This window comes from Leptidea sinapis, chromosome 32 (genome assembly GCF_905404315.1).
Source record: "Leptidea sinapis chromosome 32, ilLepSina1.1, whole genome shotgun sequence".
NCBI lineage: Eukaryota > Metazoa > Arthropoda > Insecta > Lepidoptera > Pieridae > Leptidea > Leptidea sinapis.
In genome coordinates, this window is record NC_066296.1 from 3,343,914 (window position 1) to 3,365,090 (window position 21,177).

The following is a 21,177-nucleotide window of genomic DNA, read 5'->3' on the forward strand; positions in this document are numbered from 1 at the left end:
TTCTTACTTTTTAGTTTGGTTTATTAATAAAAGCGTGTATTTTTTTAAGTTTTTTTAAACTATTATATTTTGTATTGTTATATTAAAAATCTTTTTGGTATTCGAAAATTAGACGACGATACGATAGATGAAAAATATATAAATTTTATATAATCGGGTAATTATATAAATCGGTTCACATACCCACAAGAAATCAACAAGACGAAACAGAAACCTCCATCTTTTTTCAAGTCGGTTGAAATATAATGCTAATACTGCAGATTAAAATAAATATATTTAAAACACAATAACATTAAAAACCCACAATTTACACCTTACTGTATGTACAAACTTATTTAAAGATAACTGTCATTAAAATGGTACACAAATATCGTTCATTTTAATATCTGCTAACAAAATAACAAATGATAACTTAGATTATGGATTGGTCTCCGCTGCGCTCCAACTACATACCGCATGCGTAGTCGCAAAGTGCGGCAACTATTACTAGGCCCAAGTGGGCGTACTCGAGCAAGTCTCGAACAATGTGTGACGTTAACGTGCCACATGTTCTATAAAATTTTGCTGATAAATGTCGGGTTGCGTAGTAAAACTTTATTAAAAAGAATACTACAAGAAATAAGAAAGGCACTGGGATCACATATCATCAGTAAATATTTTGTTTTATTAAAAAGCGTATGTTATAAAATTTGAAAGATGCCATTGAGTGTCAAGATGCCACGCACACATGCATCTAATAGTTGCCGTAGTAAAAAAGCTACTGTCTTAGGTAGTGCGGTATCAAGTTCGAGCGCAGCGGAGACCAATCTTTAATCTTAGAATGATAATTTACAAATATTTTATATAATCACGTTTGAGACAAATATTTTTACCTGTTTTTTCTAATAGCTATAATTATTAGTTCCAAAACAGAATGATGGTAAAAAGATGTTGTTTCAGTAAATTTATCGTGCAGTAAGCATTTAATATAAATTAAGACTCCACTTTGTAAAGGTTTTTACAATATTTGCATTGATCGAGCGATTCATTGGTATGCTGTGCTATTTAGGCTAGGGTTACTATGGATGTGAGTTCTGACGAAAAATTGTTCTAATGAGTTCTTACGGATTCGTCAGAAGAAACAAATGCCTGGTATCCAATGACAGTGTTTACACTGGCAACGACGAACGCGTCAGAACATGCACGACGTCGTACGTCGGACGTACTCGTCAGAACAAATTTTCGTCAGAACTCGCATCCATAGTAACCCTAGCCTAACTCACATTGACTAAATAATATACAACTAGTATACTAGTATATAATACGACCTGCTACAACCAACTTTCGAAATCGGCACAGCATTCATACAAGTATTGAATAATATCATATACACGGACGAGTCTAAAAAGAAGGACTCCGCGCCGTGATATTAGCAAGTGAAGCACCTTTATGCTAGTGTGTGTGCGGTTACGGGGGATACTAGTTACACAATTTTGTCTCCCTTAAATAATCATATATGGCCACAAATACTTATATAGTATCATTTTTACACTTTTTCACAACGCTCGACGATATTTTTAAAATATTTTATTGAGACGCAAACTGATCTGTCACAGACGATGGCAATTCTCATAATGGCCGCCTATCGGCCTGTAGTAGTGTGAGTGTGTGCGTTAAATAGTTGGACAGAAGAATGGATAAACCGCGCCATCTTATTTTCTCCCGTTGATTTCCCTTTGGGTCCAAAACCTTAAGAAGAATTATAATCATTTTTACACTTTTTTACAACGCTCGACGATATTTTTAATATATTTTATTGAGACGCAAACTGATCTGTCACAGACGATGACAATTCTCATAATGGCCGCCCATCGGCCTGTAGTAGTGTGAGTGTGTGCGTGGGGCTATGTATTTACACGTTAATCGGCTTGTTTTGGTGCTACACTATTAAGTAAGGCGACACGGAGTCCTTATTTTTTTACTAGTCCGTGACATAACATATTAAGTGAATTATATTTAGTGAATCTATGTGAGTTTTCCTTTACTACATTTACGTCTAGAACACTTGCAAGTACGGGCTTCGGTCGCCGCTTTTGCTTCATGATGCCCCGGTCCATCCTAAAATTGATATGAAATGAAATTATTTATTTTGCTTTGGAATAGGGTATGTTCAGATCTTAAATATTACAATGTGTCCTCTATCCAGCTTATATTTAAAACATGCATAAGCTTAGCACTAATTTAAGTATTCATTTATACTATAAAAATATTTTCAAGCAGCCATTTAAAGATACTTGGTATAAACATTTTATTTGACAGTATTTTCAAGTCCTCAGCCAATTTTTTATATAATTTTATATATTTGTATTGGTGGTTTTTAGAAAATGTGTTGTTTTAGGACAATGTTTCAGAACCAGTCTGTACGGCTGTCTTTGATTACGTACAACCTAACAAGCCTCGCAAATGTGGAGTTTTCAAGGAGCTTCCCTTCACGTCCTACAGAGCTGTGGAATGAGCTTCCTTGTGCGGTGTTTCCGGGACGACACGACATGGGTACGTTCAAAAAAAGCGCGTACACCTTCCTTACAGACCGAAAACGCTCCTGTTATTCCTATGGTGTTGCAAAAGACTGTGGGCGGCTGTGATCGCTTAACACCAGGTGACCCGTACGCTCGTTTGTCCTCCTTTTCCATAAAAAAATAAATAAATAATACAAAATACTATATTATTTCTACTGGTCGGGCTCCAATTCAGGTTAGAAGAATAATAATTGAAATTAATAATCAAAAAAAAAATTGATTAATTGGATAAAATTACTCACTGCACTAGCGATACAGCAAACGGAGCGACATAAATCTTTTCCATCCAGCCGCTCTAGCATGTAATAAAACTGAAAATTACACGATTGATAACAAACCACCCCCACCACACAATTATTAAAATGATACAAACCAGAATAAGTAATAAATTCATAGAACAAACAAATAAAACAAATAAAATAATACAATTTATAGCTTAAAACTAAAAGGTACTGTGCGGCAGTGAATGTCACCAAATGGAGCTAACTCAGCAAAAAGCTGCAATGGCGTGGTGCCAATGTAGCACTGGTTTTTAGTAGCCCCAACATTATTGAGTATAATTATGAATATAGATAAATAAAGGCAGTATAGATCTAATTTTTGTATTTAACTCTTAAAAAAATTAAATAAAAAAAATTGAACGTTAAAAGAAGATCATTTAGATCTTAACGTCTGAAAAATCATAAAATATGAGGTTATTAATATAAATAAGTAAGTTTAAATATAAATTACGGTTAGTATAAATGTTAATATTATAGATATACTATATTATGATAGATTTAAAAGATTATCAGCCCATTATATAACTTTACTGCTATTAAATATTTGTCATAAAATTTATTCGATACTAATAATAAATAAAACTTTATGCAGACTTTGGTTACTATAAATTATGTATTTTACCCTAAACCAACAAGTTGTGTCTTTAATTGGATCTATAAATTAAATTAAATTAATGAACCGTGCGTGCGATCTTCAACTGAGCCAACCGCTTCGAGTGACGTATCGTTGATAAATATTGTATTTGTCTTGTTCAACTCTCAGGTTGTGGCTTCACCTACAGGATCTGCCTAACAGTTGATAACCTGCTCAACTGCAATATTTGCATATTAGGAAATTGACTTGAGATGTCGCTCTTTCAAATCTAACTTATTTAAAGTTCATAAATTTAGTTTTCAAATTTAACTTGTATGATAATTTTAAACATTTGTATGCTCAATTATTGTATTAATGGTGTAGATCTGTGGGTAATATAAACCTTTAATGAATAAATGATTTTTTTTTAAGTTATGACAATATTTATGGCCAAAGTAGTTTTATTATACACATTAAAATTTTTGGATTTATGATGGTTAGATTAAGGATTTGTCTTCGCTGCGCTCCAACTAGATACCGCAGGCGTAGTCGAAATGTGCGGCAACAAATGCTACACACAAGTGGGCGTACACTAGCCAGTATCGAACAGTGTGTGACGTTCACGTGCCACATGTTCTGTTAAACTTTGCTAATAATTGAAACTAATATTGTAGGTTTCGTATTAAAAAGGCATAAAAGGCATTTATTTTCTCAAAATTGATTCCTTTAGAAATCTTTTTGCTGTCATTTCTAATATCCTAGATACTACTACCGCTTCGGAAACAAATGGCGCTCTGAGAGAGAAGAAGCGGCGCAAGAAACTCTCCCAGCATTCTTTTTTTTGCGCTCTTTTCAATAAAAATGTACAATATTGTACAGTCATTTCTATCGCTATAAAGAAATCATAATCTAGTCCCAGGCTGTCCGATCATTTAGATATTCAGCAGTGGAGTAATAGGATTTATGACAGAGCCATTGTTTTATAAAACATTTAAATTTATTTAAAGATAATGCCTGAACAGTGCCTGGGACTTTATTATAAAAGTGTATACATTTACCCTTAAAGCTATTATGTATCTTATGAAGAATTATTTTATATTTTATTAATTTCAATGAAAGCACGCGCAATGTATACACGAAGCGTATGTTACAAAATTTCATAGATGCTATTGAGTGTTAAGATGCCACGCACACAAGCATCTTATAGTTGCCGTAATAAAAAATCTATTCTTCTAAGGTAGTGCGGTATCTAATAGGAGCGCAGTGGAGATTAATACTTTTTTTTTTATGGAATAGGAGGACAAACGAGCGTACCTGGTGTTAAGTGATCACCGCCGCCCACATTCTCTTGCAACACCAGAGGAATCACAAGAGCGTTGCCGGCCTTTAAGGAAGGTGTACGCGCTTTTTTTGAAGGTATCCACGTCGCATCGTCCCGGAAACACCGCACAAGGAAGCTCATTCCACAGCTTTGTAGTACGAGGCCACACATCCTCATGGTGGGGATGATATCCTAACTTGTGGCGTGTCGTGCGAAGGTGGAATTCGGCGGCAGGAATCAGGTTAAACAGCTCTTCGGAACACTCCCCGTGATAAACTTAAACTAAGGCCTGCTAATTAGCTACTTTTTTCAATAAATTTATGAACTTTCTAGGCGATTTTCATACTTATATGCCATATAATTGCAATCATATAGAATGCTATGTATCATCAGCGTTGAGAAGTTAGTCCAGAATGATTGAAGGTTACCTACCTGCAGCTTGGTCTCGTAGAGGATGTCTAATATTGTTTTGACGACAGTCTCCATTAACTTCATCAAGTTATTGGCGGATCTGAAAATGGAAGTACTTTAGGAAACGTTTAATGAGGCTTCTTATTGGTGTTGAAATATTATTACCTTAGATCATTTATTTATACGTCTATATAATATACCATAATTATATAATTATTCGCAGTTGGCATTGTTATACTGTAATTTTAGAACCATTTTATGTTATGTTTGCATATGATTCGGTTATTAGTAGGTTATGTATAAAATTAATGAGCGCATCTCGCCGATAAACGTAAAGTTTGACGAGTAAATAAATGTAAGTTGATATATGTTAATAAAAAAAAAAGGCTAGGACAGTTGCGAACACGTCGGAAAAAAATGTGTTTAGAACTAACATCTGTTTTGAGTAATTCACGCACACTAACACAATGTGTCATACAAATCGCGAGTGTAACACGTAGCTTGTCACGCACACTAAACTAACATTCCTGGCCTGTTTTTAAAGACTGTCAATTCCATCGTTATATTCCATCGTTTGGAAGTGAATAAGCCTACTTCATCTCTCAAAACAGTCACTTATCGCAAATCAGCACCATTTTCCACTTACGACCAAGCTGGGGAATGAGCTTCCTTGTGCGATGTTTCCGGGACGATACACATACCTCAAAAAAAGCGCGTACACCTTTTTTTTAAGGGCTGGCAACGCTCTTGTGATTCCTCTGGTATTTACCGAACGCTCGCCCATGAAGAGTTCCGCAGCAGCAAGTAACATTATATAAAAGTTCTTGTAGTTCGTTGTAACTTGATCTATGCTTTAATTATTGTGTATTTAAAAAAAACCTACTTACTAGATCTCGTTCAAACTAATTTTCGGTGGAAGCTTGCATGGTAATGTACATCATATATTTTTTTAGTCTTATCATTCTCTTGTTTTTGAATTTACAGGGGGACATTTTACCACTTTAGAAGTGTCTCTCGCGCAAAATATTCAGTTTAGAAAAAAATGATATTAGAAACCTCAATATCATGAATACATATCCTTAGATACCCCACACGTATGGGTTTGTTGAAAAACAAAAAATTGAGTTTCAGTTCTAAGTATGGGGAACCCCCAAAAATTTTTTTTTCTATTTTTGTGTGAAAATGTAATGCGGTTCTACTTACCAAGTTTCAACAGTATAATTCTTATAGTTTCGGAAAAAAGTAGCTGTGACATACGGACGGACAGACTGACAGACATGACGAATCTAGAAAGGTTCCGTCCGTTCCGGGTTGCCATTTGGCTACGGAACCTTAAAAACCACCTATAGGTCTGTGGTGGTCTGCACTAATAGAAGTGAAAATTAGCTTAAAGTATAAACTAATAATTTGCGCCCAAACTTACTGAACGAGGAAGAAGTACACATCACATAACGTTATTGGTTGACATTCTCGAGAGCTGTGAAGTTTCCCAGAACATTGTACCCGGGGATCTCCCAGGGGTAAATACTGGAATTGATCACATGTTTATAAACATAATCACATCATCTTTATATACTTAGTCTGGACATAAATAATGTAAAATAAACAAAATATTACATTTGAATTTGGAATCTGTCATTTTTATATAATAATTGTTCATTGAGTTTTCTCATTTTGGCGCCAATACATTGTACAATATTTTGCGATATTAAAATAGAGTGGGGTCATAAAGAGAACCGAATCGCTGTGATTACATTACACAAAGTAGGTATGGAGCCAAATACAATTTTTAAAACTCTCCATACGCTTGTTATTAGTTTTAATATTTGTCCACCGGAATAATTAATAGGTGCATGAGACCTCCGTCTCGTACGTAGTGTTCGTACGAAAAAGGTGGTTAAATAAATATATATTTCTCCTGTGCGTGTGTTTGTCACTAATCTCCTCCTAAACGTCGAGACCAATTTAAATGAAATTATCTGTGTCTTCAGGTGGATTTAAGAATGGTTTAGATTCACAATTCATGACATATATTAATTATAATTCTTCTGTCCATGTGTATGTTAGTAAACTCTACCTAAACGGCTGGACTGATTATTATGAACTTTTGTGTTTCCCAGTGAATTTTAAAAACATGTTTTGCTTATAAATTGGTTAATATAGAATCTTGGAGTGTTTTTCATTCAAACTCGGCTAAGTTTTACGTTAGTAAAGTCTGAGCAAAGTCTAAGTACGCTTCATAAATCTCTGCCGTAATGTCAAGACCACTAAAAAAAACCCCATTTGTCGAATCACCGCTCTTCGACAACACTTCCCTTAAAGCCACGCCTAGTGTCGGAATGCTGGGTCTCGAAATCTCGAGCGAGCAGGGCAAAGCCAAATTGGCTTCCATGAAGCTGGGCGTCATGAATAGAGCACGGCAATACTTCAAGCCGGCCCACATTCTAGCGCTGTACAAAGCGCAGGTCCAGCCACACATGGAGTATTGCTGTCATCTCTGGTCTGGCGCACCACAGTATCAGCTCGATCCATTAGACCGCGTGCAACGCAGATCAGTTCGAATTTTCGGGGACCCAGTGCTCTGTGAACGGCTGGATCAGTGAGCGTTGCGTAGAGACGTCGCTTAATTGTGTGTCTTCTACCGCATTTATCACGGGGAGTGTTCAAAAGATCTGTTTCTCCTGATCTCTCTCTGCCCACCTTCGCACGACACGCTATAAATTAGGATATCATCCCTACCATCTGGATGTGTGGCGGTCCTCCATAGTGCGGTTTCCAAGGAGCTTTCTTCCACGTACTACAAAGCTGTGGAATGAGCTTCCTTGTGCGGTGTTTCCAGGACGATACGACATGGGTACCTTCAAATAACCGCTTACACCTTCCTTAAAAGCAGGCAACGCTCCTGTGATTCTGAATTCTGAATATGGGTGGTGGCAAACACTTAACACCAGGTGACCCGTACGCTCGTTTGTCCTCCATTTCCATAGAAAAAAGGAACGAACCATGCTCGGAAATGATTAACTTAATATGATATTTACAGATTTATAAATGCTTCTGATAACGATCACAAAACATAAATACATTGACATTACCAGCACAAATATGGCGACGAAGGCAAACAAGCCTGTTTTTGAAATAACATCCCACACTAAGCAGAGGGTTTCTGAAATATAAATTTATAAATATACTTTAAAGAAGAAAGAAAAACGTACATAAATTGAAGCTCATTTAACAAAAAATATATATTTTGTAACATGTTTTAAGTTATTTGTCAAAAGAAACTTAAAAATGTATGCACTAGATACTACTTATAACTTGTAAGTTTATTTATACTTAATATTATATTATAATATACACAAATAAAACTGAAAACAAAATTTTATGAATGATGCGGGACTCGAGCCCGCGACCTCTTGCGTTCCGTGCGAGCGCTCTTTCCAACCGAGCAAATCATTCGAGTGACATATCGCTTATAAAATCTTGTATGCTTTGTCCAACCCGCAGGTTGTGGCTTCCCTAATTATAATTATAAGCTAGATATAAGTAATCCCAAAATGTGAGGGTTATCTTTTATACTTTGAAAATATAACAAATATTATAATAATTATGATACGACCTTAAGATAATAAATGCATAAATTTCGCAGTAACCGGGATTCCCAGAAGGTGCTGAGGAAGTTTTATTCCCGGATTAGCATCCAAAACAATAAGTAAAATATATGTTAATTGTATGATTTGATTTAGAAATAAGTCAAGATGATGAAATGAATGAACAAGTAATGAAAATACAAAAGCTGTTTATAGATATCTAATCATACGCAATCAAAAAAAAATTATGACAGTAAGGGACGAGACGAGGAGGACGTTCAGCTGATGGTAATTAATACGCCCTGCCCATTACAATGAAGCGCCGCTCAAGATTATTGAAAAACCCAAAAATTCTGAGCGGAACTACTCTTGCGCTCGTCACCTTGATATGTACTTAACATAATTGCCGAATAATTTCACTAGCTACGGCGCCCTTCAGACCGAAACACAATAATGCTTACACATTACTGCTTCACGGCAGAAATAGGCGCCGTTGTGAGTGTTGTTTTTTGATATATTCTTTACTGAAGTAAATACTAATATTTAACATGAGTTTTACACCACGAAAACTTATTATACTTCGTTACCTTTTGATACGCAGTCCATTGTATATATTGAAGTCGATAACTTGTGTTAGCAAACAGAATTCATATTTGATTTCATCGATATATTTTCTACTTTAATTTTGTCGCGAAATATCAACGGTAAATTTTTCAATGATGGAACATGTCACAATAAGACTACACTGCAAAGAGGATGTAAGAACTACTTAATAAGAGGCGGAACTACAGCTCAAGAAAGTTAGCCCCCCAGATTTTTATTTTTTTATATTTTTTTATTACATCGTTATTTCGCCATTTGTTCTTGATTGCTCTCTATAAACATTTGTTTGTTCTCGATTTATTTATTTAAAAAAAAATGCAATTCATTAAAATTGGTTAGGTTAGGTTATGTTAGAACAGTTAAAACAACGCACGAGCCGAGCGTAGCGTGCCGCGGCAGCGGCCGGCGAGTGCCAGAACCAAATAGTAGGCCCATTAACAGGGGGCGGGGGCTAACTAAAGGGTATGTTTTTAAATAAACAACAAAAGAACAAACAATTATTTATAGCGAACAATTAAGAACAAACTAGAACTAACGATATGCTATATTGAAAATTCAAAAATAGAAAAAAAAAATTTTTTGTTGAGCTAAGTTTGGTGAGCCCGGAACTGCTTAAGTAAAAATTAAAATTAAGTTTAGTATGAAACGTCATTCGATATGTTTGAAATAGTAGTAATTACAGTATCGCGATTGGTGACGAAGTGTAGACCGGCTAAGTTTGAAAGCAAACAGTTGCTTAAAACGTAGTGGGCTTTGGCTATCTCCTTTTTTACAAGCAGTCTAGCGAAACTCTCTGAGAAAAAAGCAATTCATTCGACTGTATTATGCGTGCAGTCATTGACAGATTGACAGATGACGGCTGTAATCTTGTAAAAATATGAGATAGCCGAAATCTACCACGCTTTAAGCAATTGTTCGCTTTCAAACTTAGCCGGATTATACTTCGTGGCCAATCGCGATACTGTATTTACTACTACTTCAAACTTATGTCAAATCACTGCATGTTTCAAACTATATTTCAATTTTAACATAGGCAGTCCCGTCGCTTATTACGTAGTATTTACATCCTCTTTGTTTGCATGATTATATCCTGTCAATCTGTCAATAACTGCACGTTTCATAGAATCGAGTGAAACGCTTTTTTCTTTTTCGTTTAGCTATGCTGCGTTCGTCTAGTGCCACTTGCTGACGACTCCGGTCCTCAACATGCACAATAACACTCCCACACCCCACAAACCTTATTACAAAGATACAGGAGGAATAAAAAAGAAAACAGTTGTGTTGTTGTTTATTATAAAAAGCATAACAATCATACTTCGATTAAGGATTTGCCTCCGCTGCACTCCAACTAGATACCGCAGGCGTAGTCTCAGTGTAGCAACTAATACTAACTACCCATTGGGCCAGTATTCGAGCCAGTTCCGAACAGTGTGTGACACATGTTCTGTTAAACTTTGCTAATAATTGAAACTAAAATGTCGGGTTGCGTTATAAAACTTTGTAAAAAGAATACTACAAGAAATAAGAAAGACACTGGGATCACATATCATCAGTAAGTATTTTGTATTTATTTAATTTCAATGTAAAATAACACGAAGCTTATGTTAAGAAATTTGAAAGATACCATTGAGTAAGATACCACGCACACAAGCATGTAATTGTTGCCGTAATAAAATAGATATTGTTCTTAGGCGGTATCTAGTTGGACCAATCCTTCATCTAAGCAAATATAATACAAAATGAATGACAATAAAAATATTAACAAACTCAATCGCATGAACTATATTTTATTCCCGATTGTTATTTAGTTTGACTCTTCGTACAGTTTTTTGGACAAAGTTCGCCTTTCGCTTTACATTTTGCACAAGACTGGCTCGAAGCGGACGAATCCGTCTGCTTCAGTGAACTCATCGAGTTCTTGTTCGTCACTGCAGGGCTCTTCTTCTTCTTTTTCAGACTACATAAAGATTTACTCTTATGCATTAGCTCCTTCACTTTCGTGCAAAATCCCGGATTATCCTTTTTCGGTTTTGGTGATATATTTATTTGTCGAGTCAATTCCAACTCCTTTGTGTTCGACTGAAAATTTAAAATATGATTTTAACTACCAGGTATGTAATAATATCGCTTGTGCATTTCTGTTCTATTAAACTATCTGTATATTTTATTATATTATATTCCGCAAAGTTATCTCATTTCTTAAAATTTTAACTACTTTTGTTGACTTACTTTTGAACGAAATAGGTGAAAAATAAGTTTCCTATATTACTAACAAATATGAGTCATGATACTTGAAATAAAAGTTTATTATTATTATATTATAAGATTATCCGTGATTCAAATCGCAAGTTTCTAAATATCAAAATTATATTTGTGTGAATACAAACTATTATAGTGCGAATCATACATGGGTGAATAGCTTTATGGCCTTATATTAAGCGGTAGCTGGTCCTGGTAAACACGCTCATTTTAAAATAATAACAGCAATCACGGTTGAGGAAAATACTTTCACCTTTCATATATTTGTATTCAAAATTAAAGTAGGTACCTACGAAGATTAAAGTTCGTTATTATCGAATAAATTCCTGGATTTCATAATTATAGTACCTACGTAGGTATCTTGAACAAACGACCGCATAGATCACCCGACTTTAAGTGAGCAACATCAGAGGAAACACAGGAGCTCTGCCGGTCTTTTATAAAGATGTACCCATGTCGTATCGCACTGAAACTCATTTCATAGTTTCGCTTTTTTTCTATTAAAAATAGGCACTAGACGACCAGGATTATTGAAAAACCCCAAAGCTGAGCGGCACTACAACTGCGCTCGCCACCTTGAGACATAAGATGTCAAGTCTCATTTGCCCAGTAATTTCACTAGCTACGTCGCCCTTCAGACTTAAACACAGAAATGCTTACACATTACCGCTTCACGGCAGAAATAGGTGCCGTTGTGGTACCCATACTCTAGCCGGCATTGAAAACCGCACTGGTCGCCATTCAAGGACTTTACTGCCCCAACGGACAAGTCCGTCGAACTATAGTTTCACAATAATTTGGGCTGTGCCGTGACTTTGGTTCTGCTACGGATCTCTTCATTTCTGATTCGATCTCGCAGGGAAACTCTGAGCATAGCCCTCTCCATTGCCCTTTGAGCGACAATGAACGAGCGACCACGTCTGCCTACCGTAAGTCATCACTGGCAACACACACTGGTTGAAAACTGTGGTATTTGGGACGAGAACATTTTACGGAGTTAAATAATAATATAAACAATTAAAATTATTATAATTGTGCATAAATTAGTCTTGTTCCTTAGTTGCCTCCAGCCGACTTTACCTGAACGAGTGTTAATTATCCAATACCCACAAAATCAAAGTGGTCAGCTTGCCTATAGAAGTTTACACTTCAATAATTCAACTAAATGAAAATACGGTTTCCGGCGGTCAATGTGTTGTAGTTTCTTGGTGATCAATGAGATATAAACAAAATGGTATATTTTGTATCAAACGAACCGGCAATAAAATCTTTTTATCTATAAAATAAAACTATTTAACCTTTGGAGCTTGGGGGCCACTATCTGTTACTGTTTTAGTAATACTCTCCTTGAACTGAAACCAAAAAATATTATACAGAATTAGGTTCTCGATAACATAAAATTGCGTGCGTACAAAGTACACATGTCAGGAGTGACACCTGCATTGTGCATGAACTTCTAAGCTGCATATGAAGTCCTGGTACATGTTGCTAGTATGACACATGATTTCAACCGCTATGAAAGACATTACTATCACCACTCTGCTCTACTACTACAACTATGTACTCCTGGTGTCTATGTAATATGTTATGCGCATGGCGTCAGAATATATTAAGGTATACTCGCGTCATACATAAGACAATCTCTTTTACAACTATGATCGCCTGGTACCAAAACACTGTATAAAGCTTTCTCTCTTATTATCTCCCATTTTCAATATTATGAATTTATGTATCTGCTCTTTTTATTGTTGCTTTTTCGTTTCATCGATTTTCAAATCACAACGATGCTAAAAAGTTTTCACTTCAATAAATAAAATAATGGTGAATTAATACTACTTGTGATCATCGTTGTTCGAGAAAGATAACAACTAGTAATAATAAAAATAATCCCAGGAGCGTTGAACGCTTAAGGCGACGCTAAATGCCAGCGACCTTGAGCGATATGAATTCACGGATGACGGCCCGCCATCTATGTAACAAAGCCAATATTTTCAAAATTCTTGTGTGGAATACAGGTTACATGTTTACAATCCTCGTTATTCACTACTAATCTGAATAAATTAACCTACACAAAAAGTACAAGCTATAAGAATAACTTTTCTGAGAGAAGTACCAAAAAAATGCGTCACGCCATGCCAAAAAACTTGTTTAACTTCAAAGAAAAGTGATAGTTCAAAAAGGCTCGGCAGTGTTAACTATAACCAACAGCAAGCATTAGCAACCCACAAATAAGACTTAAGGATATGTGTAACAGGAGTAAGTAGTGTTCATAGCTCGAAATGCTATACTTTCACCATAAAACTTGTCTAAATCTGCTTACTCTTTGCCTTAACGCAACAGTGCTTTCATACCCTCTCCATGGTAGCGTTAAGCGTTTAACGCAACCTTGTCGGAAGTCGCATAAGGAGTTTCAAATTCACTTAACATTAGTCCAATACCAACATTGGGAGATAATAGATATAAATAACTTTAATTTTATGTCAGTTAATAATACACGTATTTAAAAAGTATTTTAGTTGAAAGATGTTGTAGCACATAACAAAAATATGCACGACAAAAAATGTTTAGACATCAGCAAATAAATAATATAAATTGTAAGTTAAAGCTACATTTGCACTAAAACAAAATAGATTTGATAATTTATACATCTAGGTAGACTATCACAGCTTTGAACATGCCGAACAAAATTGCGGTGCAATTATTTTCAGCAACGCACGCACACTCAAACAAAGTGACTGACGTATCGCGAGTGTAGCTAGTGACACACACTAAAGAAATAAGCCTGACTTTTTGTCATGCGTTGGCTAATACCAGTTATTGTTCCAGTGGTAGGTGCTCCTTTGCAGACGTTGCCGGTTAGATTTTGGGCACCACAACGACCCCTATTTCTGCCGTGAAGCAGTTATGTCTAAACATTATTTTGTTTCTGTTTGAAGGGCGCCGTAGCTAGTGAATTTACAAGGCAAATGAGACTTAACATCTTATGTCTCAAGGTGACAAGCGCAATTGTAGTGCCGCTCAGAATATTTGGGTTTATCAATTACCATCAGCTGAACGTCCTGCACGTCTCGTCCCTTATTTTTATAAAAAAAAATAGCAAGAGGCTCTGTCTAGATGTATAAATTATCTGAGCTCTATAAATGGTATTATTTGATTTATTATACTTTAACCGGAGGTCCACTGTCTGAAGTCGACGTGATTTTATACATGCTGTCCGTTGACTGAAAATTGTGAATATTTTTTAATGACGAGCTTTTTAACATGTTAACTACAAGTAAATAGAGTTGGATAGTAAATTGGGAATCATGTCTAACATATTGCTGACAGTAATCACGACCATCGTGTTCACGAAGCATTCTTACACAAACAATGACTTCAAGCTCTAAAGGTTGATGCATCCGATATACGATAATTTATTTCTTTATAACTTTTCATGAAATAATTTATATTATTTAAACACGACTCATATATTCGATGCAGCACATTACAAATTAACTTTTGTGTATATTACGGCCATTGTAAAATACTCTATTTGATTGAAAAGAGTGGCCGTTGAGATTTTTGTATGGTCTTCTCACGAGTTCAACTTTTTACGAACATATAGTAAATTCAGTTATGTAAGAGAAATATTTGTAGTGACTATTCAAAAGCGCTTAGTTTAAGCCTAATAGAATAAAGTTCCTTTGAGTTTGACTAATGTGTAAACATAACTGTGTTTCGGTCTGATAGGCGTCGTATCTAGTGTAATTACTGGGCAAATGAGATTTAACATCTTATATCTCAAGGTGACGAGTGCAATTGTAGTGCCACTCAGAATTTTTGGGTTTTTCTGGAATCCTAAGCGGCACAACATTGTAATAGGTAGGGCGTATCAATCACCATCAGCTGAACGTCCTGCTCGTCTCGTCCCTTATTTTCATAAAAAAAACCAACATTAAGATTTGTAACAAAGTCCAAACTTACCAATTGTTTTGTCCAGTTGAAAATTCCAAATAAACTATTTATGATCACTTCCAGGATCTCCAACATTTTGCTGGCAACACTAAAACACACTTAATGATAATATATAGTTTAATATGTTAAGCTTATCTCTCTATTAACGTCCTGTCTGTGTTGCCATATGGCAACGGCAGCAGACCACCGTTTAGTACTCTGTTATTTATTATTAATATATCTTCGAGAAGGAAACTGCATGATTACATAAAAATACTAAAGTAACAAAACAAAGAAAAATAATATTTTGTGGTTCAATATAACATTAAATTTCTTATAATATAACAATGCAATGTATGAAGACCACTGGGCGCGTGTTTGAGTGTCTGTTAATGTATCATGCGTACATATTTGGGTGCGAAAAGAGTTTGGGCATCAAAGGCTTTTCAATAAAACCAAAGTCACCGACATAGCCCAAATGATTGAAAAATTTAAGTTGCAGTGGGCAGGGCACATAGTTCGACGGACAGATGGCCGTTGCGGCTAAAAGGTCCTGGCATGGCGACCACGTACCGGAAGGCGTAGTGTTGGTAGGCCCCCCACAAGATGGACCGACGATCTGGTCAAGATCGCCGGAATACGTTGGATCAGGGCAGCGCAGGACCGGTAGTCATTGCTTTGGGGGAGGCCTTTGTCCAGCAGTGGAGGTCTTCTGGCTGAAATGAGGATGATATAAAGACGTTGTAGGATTGGTTTATGTTACAAATTTAGTTTTATCAAATAATTTTTTAACACTAAGAAAGGTTGACAGTCTTTGAAATGCATTCAGTGCTAATGAAATAAAAATGAATTCACCTTAAACTTATACTAACTGTCAAAATATTCAACTATCACAAAACTCAACTTACTTAACGAGGTAAACATACACGTCACACAAAAAACATGACTCCAAGTGGCTTTCTCGGGAGCTCTCCTTCGATAAAGGTTGCTTCTCTTGTGATCCAAGTGGTAAATACTGCCAACAATAACAATTACATCATAACATATACGTGATTTTTTTTATTATGACAATAAGGGACGAGACGAGCATGACGTTCAGCTGGTGGTAATTGATACGCCCTGCCCAAAGCGCAGGCCCCGAGCGCAATTATAATGTCGTCAGCTTGAGACATAAGATGCTGTCTCATTTGCCCAGTAATTTCACTAGCTATGGCACCCTTCAGACGCAAACACAATAATGTATATAAATTACTGTTTACGGCAGAAGTAGGCGCCGTTTGTGGTACCCATAATCTAGCCGGCATCTTGTCTAAAGCCACCCACTGGTACATGGTATATGGTTTGATAAGTGGAGAGTTGAATTCGAGTAATTCGGTTTACTTTCCCCCGACATAAGTCTCGCGGACTGAACCAGCATCGATTTCCTGGTCCGCTCGTAGAGACACCAATGCTTTTTGGTGCGTAGAGACGTCGCTTCATTGTGTCTTCTACCGCATTTATCACGGGGAGTGTTCCGAAGAGCTGTTTAACCTGATTATTGCCGCCGAATTCCACCTTCGCACGACACGCCACAAGTTAGGATATCATCCCTACCATCTAGATGTGTCGCAGTCCTCGACAGTTCAAGGAGCTTTCTTCCACGTAATACAAAACTGTTGAATGAGCTTTGATATTTATGAGGAGAAAAAGGATATCTCGTATAAAATGTATGAAAAGAAAAAGGTGATATATCTCTGTATAAATATCCGGTAAATTTAAAAAGGTTGGTCCATCCACCTCATTAGCCTCATAGAGCTAAATTCGTCATAACGAAATGATCACCTACGCTTACAAAAATAATGAGCTTGTAATAAGCGGTAGTTAGTAAAGTGACCCACTCTAGATATACCATAATTGATACGCCCTACCCAGTACAATGCAGTACAACTCAGGATACATGAAAGACCCAAAAATTCTGAGCGGCACTAATTGCGCTCGTCACCTTGAGACATAAGATGTTAATTTTTATTTGCCCAGTAATTTCACTAGCTACGGCGCCCTTCAAACCGAAACACAGTAATCCTAACACATTACTGTTCACGGCAGAAATAGGCGCCGTTGTGGTACCGATAATCTAGCCGGCATCCTGTGCAAAAGAGCCACCCACTGGTAATTGAAAAAGGGAATGATGACTCTCACCCCTGCAGTATTTTGTAAATCAGTTCCATGTATATTGTGTTCTTGTAATGGATTTAATTTATAATTAGAAACATACATTAAATAAACCCGCACCACGTCATGTCTCGCATTCCACAACCATTCCCTCGCACAACTACTATCTGGAATCATCTGCGTGATGGTGAATCCCCGAAGCGACATGAGTTACAGACCATCAAGCTAGAAGCATACTCCCACTTCAAGGACCGGCAGCGTATCTTTTGACCTCTGGTGTTACGGTAACCTAGGTGTTCGGTCTTTGCATTGGTTATTGTTTGATAAAGTGCAAACTTTCTACTGTGAAGATCGGACATCGAAAGGTTCTTGGCCGCCCCTTGATTGTTGAAACCGCGTTGGTTCCAGTAGTGCCGTGCACCGGTGGATGCTGTATGGTCAGTAGGTGGTACTTATATTATAATGTTATATAAGTATTAAAATTTCATTTTATAAATATTATTGATATCATTGAGAAATCCGACATGTTTCAATATAACAGTACGATTAGTGTTTAGACAATTTTGTAACATATTTTGCATGTCAATTGACGAAACATATTGGATTATCCATTATATTGTTAACACCTTAAGTACAATGTTTCCTGCAAATAAATTTCATTTCATTTCATTTCATTATACAACCTACCTTTCCTGCCATAACTATAAAACTATTAACTAATTAACTAACTACCTTTTACTAATTAACTAACTACGTTTTATTACGCCTACCAAACAATCTAGAGTCCATTTAAAATATCGAACACTGGGGATCACCTTCCACTTGTCCGCTTGCCCCCACTATTACACTACTTCAAATAATTGAATAAATACCAGTTACCAGTAGGAAAACGGCGACGAGAACAAACAAGCTTGCTTTCATCAGACTTGTTAGAAGACAGAAGTCTTCTGGAATATTAATTTATAAAAGATAAAGATTAAACGTTACTTATGCCGAGTTTTATGATTTGTGATGTAACAATAATGAAGTACCAAGTTGCTTTAGCTCCAAACAGGTTCAACTTATGCTATTATGAATACCATTTTATAACAAGCGTGCTATCCCGAAAAATAGCGTATAATTCAAACCATTTCTTAACGGTTTATATAAAGCTTTTAATTTTCCAAAAAATATTATATATTTCTACAGAATATGAGAACAAAATTCATTTTTTCTTTACATTACTATCTTAGATACACAAAGCGAAAAAAAAAATCACAAAAATACCCCTCCTACTCACTTGTCGAATCTAACTCGGATGGGTAGCGCTCGGGAAGCTCCGTAAAATCTTCTCGTCCAAAATACCACAGTGTCTGAAGACGAAGGTTTTTAACCAATGTGTGTTGCCAGTGATGACATACGGAACACAGACGTGGTCGCTAACTATGGGCCTTATGAGGAAGTTCGCTGTTGCTCAGGTGGCAATGGAGAGGGCTATGCTCGTAGTTTTCCTGGGAGATCGAATTAGAAATGAGGAGATCCGTAGGAGAACCAAAGTCACCGACATAGCCCAAATGATTGCGAAACTGAAGTGGCAGTGGCAGGACACATAGCTCGGCGGACAGATGGCCGTCGGGGCAGTAAGGTCCTCCAATGGCGACCACATACCGGAAGGCGTAGTGTTGGTAGGCCCCCCACAAGATGGACCGACGATCTGGTCAAGATTGCCGGAGTAGGATGGATGAGGGCAGCGCAGGACCGATCGTCATGGCGATATTTGGGGGAGGCCTTTGTCCAGCAGTGGACGTCTTCCGAATGAAATTATGATGATGATGAGCTGAAATTATATTGAGCTTAAGCTAAGAGAGCCTGATGCAAAAGTAAAGTTCACGCTTTATCACACTCAGCAAAGTTTCACGTACCTAAGTTTTAAGTGTGAACGAAGTCTAAGTACGCTCTATAGATCACAGCCTTAGAAATTGAAAAAAACATTACTTTTCCTACTTCCTAGTGACAATATGACAGAATGGTCGAAATATATTGTAATTAATGTGATTCCTCTGGTGTTGCAAGAGATTGTGGGCGGCGGTGATCACTTAACAACAGATGACACGTACGCTTGATTGTCCTCATATTACATAAAAAAAAAAAGAAACTCCATTACCTGTTGAATCGAGACATCTTAATATGTCCATATTTATTGTTATGGTGTTACCGAATTGGGATCCATTTTTAATTTTATTAATTTATCTTCATACTTTATAATTCAACAGTAAATTTTTTGATAAGAATGTCATGTCATAAACAAAATCAAAGAGGATGTAAATACTACGTAAAAAGAGGCAGGTCTACCTAAGAAAAAATTGAGATTTAGTTTAGTATGAAACGTGCAGTCATTTGACATGTTTTAAATAGTCATTAGAATATGGCGTCGAAGAAAAATCCGGCAAAGTTTGAAAGCGAACAGTTGCTTAAAATGTAGTGGATTTCCGGTATCTCCGTTTTTTATTAAATGATAGCCGTCATCTGTCGTCAAAATTATATCGTCAATCTATCAATGACTACACAAAAAAAGCTCATCACATCATGGAGTAAAGGAAATACGTCATAGAATTGTAAAAAATAGATTGAAAACCATGAATTCTGGTAATGTTTGCCATCATTGTAGCATATGTAAATCATAATATAAAATATCATAAGACTAACAAGATTATTAATAATACATCAGTACTTATAGCTTCTATTTTTATTAATCATTCGTTACTGCTTGTTTTGGAAATTTTCGTTCCGCACGCGCATTACGTATGGAAGCAGTATGGTTTATAAAATCTCATGTTTTACTGGCCCCTGGGTTTATACAGAATAACGATGCATACTTATAAAAAAAAACTATATTTATTGCTGTATTGCTTCCCAGGTAAATATAATATTGGTATTGTAATTTTCCAAGACTATTCGTGTCTTAATTTTATTTGAATTGAGCTAAATATTGTCCATCCTTTTAAATAAAACTATACCTAAGGTTCGACAATTGATCTTTGCTCGGGCGTGGTCGATAGCACTACATATGTAAACCGTGTTTACCCTGAGTAACCAGTGATCATCAAGTCTAGTGTTGACGTTCAATACTAGTGTCTACATATAAAACTTTGCAAGCTTGCGATCGCCAGTGACGTTTACCTGGAACACCGGAGTCAGGACCTTTGGAGCTGCTGCGCCGCCGCCACCTGAGTGACGTGGGAGTGTTCAAAGGTTAATAGATTGCATTTACTTCTTTCCTCATGATTCTTGGTTGATTGCAAGTGCCTACAAAATTCATTTATTTAAAGAGCCAAAACCAGCGACTATAGGAAACCTTAATACAGTCCCAGATATTATTCCTGAGCCCGAACATTGGCCTATTATTATTTTAGCTGTTTTATTTCGGGGTTGATAATATACTTTACCAATCCTGATTACAACATTTCTAGTTTTCACTAACTTATCGATATGTTTATTAATTTTCGTACAACACAAGGTA

General features: G+C 36.3%; 1 protein-coding gene and 2 long non-coding RNA genes across 4 annotated transcripts in view; 1 reads left to right on the forward strand and 2 right to left on the reverse strand.

Annotated features, from left to right (window-relative positions):
- Positions 1–21,177, forward strand: part of LOC126974524 (uncharacterized) — a 103,864-nt gene that overhangs the window by 34,951 nt on the left and 47,736 nt on the right. The window lies entirely within an intron of this gene.
- LOC126974574 (uncharacterized) lies at positions 256–9,455 on the reverse strand. Its single transcript, XR_007731541.1, has 6 exons — positions 9,320–9,455; positions 8,238–8,308; positions 6,569–6,672; positions 5,167–5,245; positions 2,801–2,869; positions 256–2,097 (listed from the first exon to the last, which is right to left on the reverse strand). It is a non-coding gene; the product is annotated as an uncharacterized LOC126974574 (long non-coding RNA).
- LOC126974572 (uncharacterized) lies at positions 10,611–19,956 on the reverse strand. Its single transcript, XR_007731539.1, has 7 exons — positions 19,822–19,956; positions 18,558–18,625; positions 16,436–16,542; positions 15,558–15,636; positions 14,759–14,815; positions 12,893–12,946; positions 10,611–11,414 (listed from the first exon to the last, which is right to left on the reverse strand). It is a non-coding gene; the product is annotated as an uncharacterized LOC126974572 (long non-coding RNA).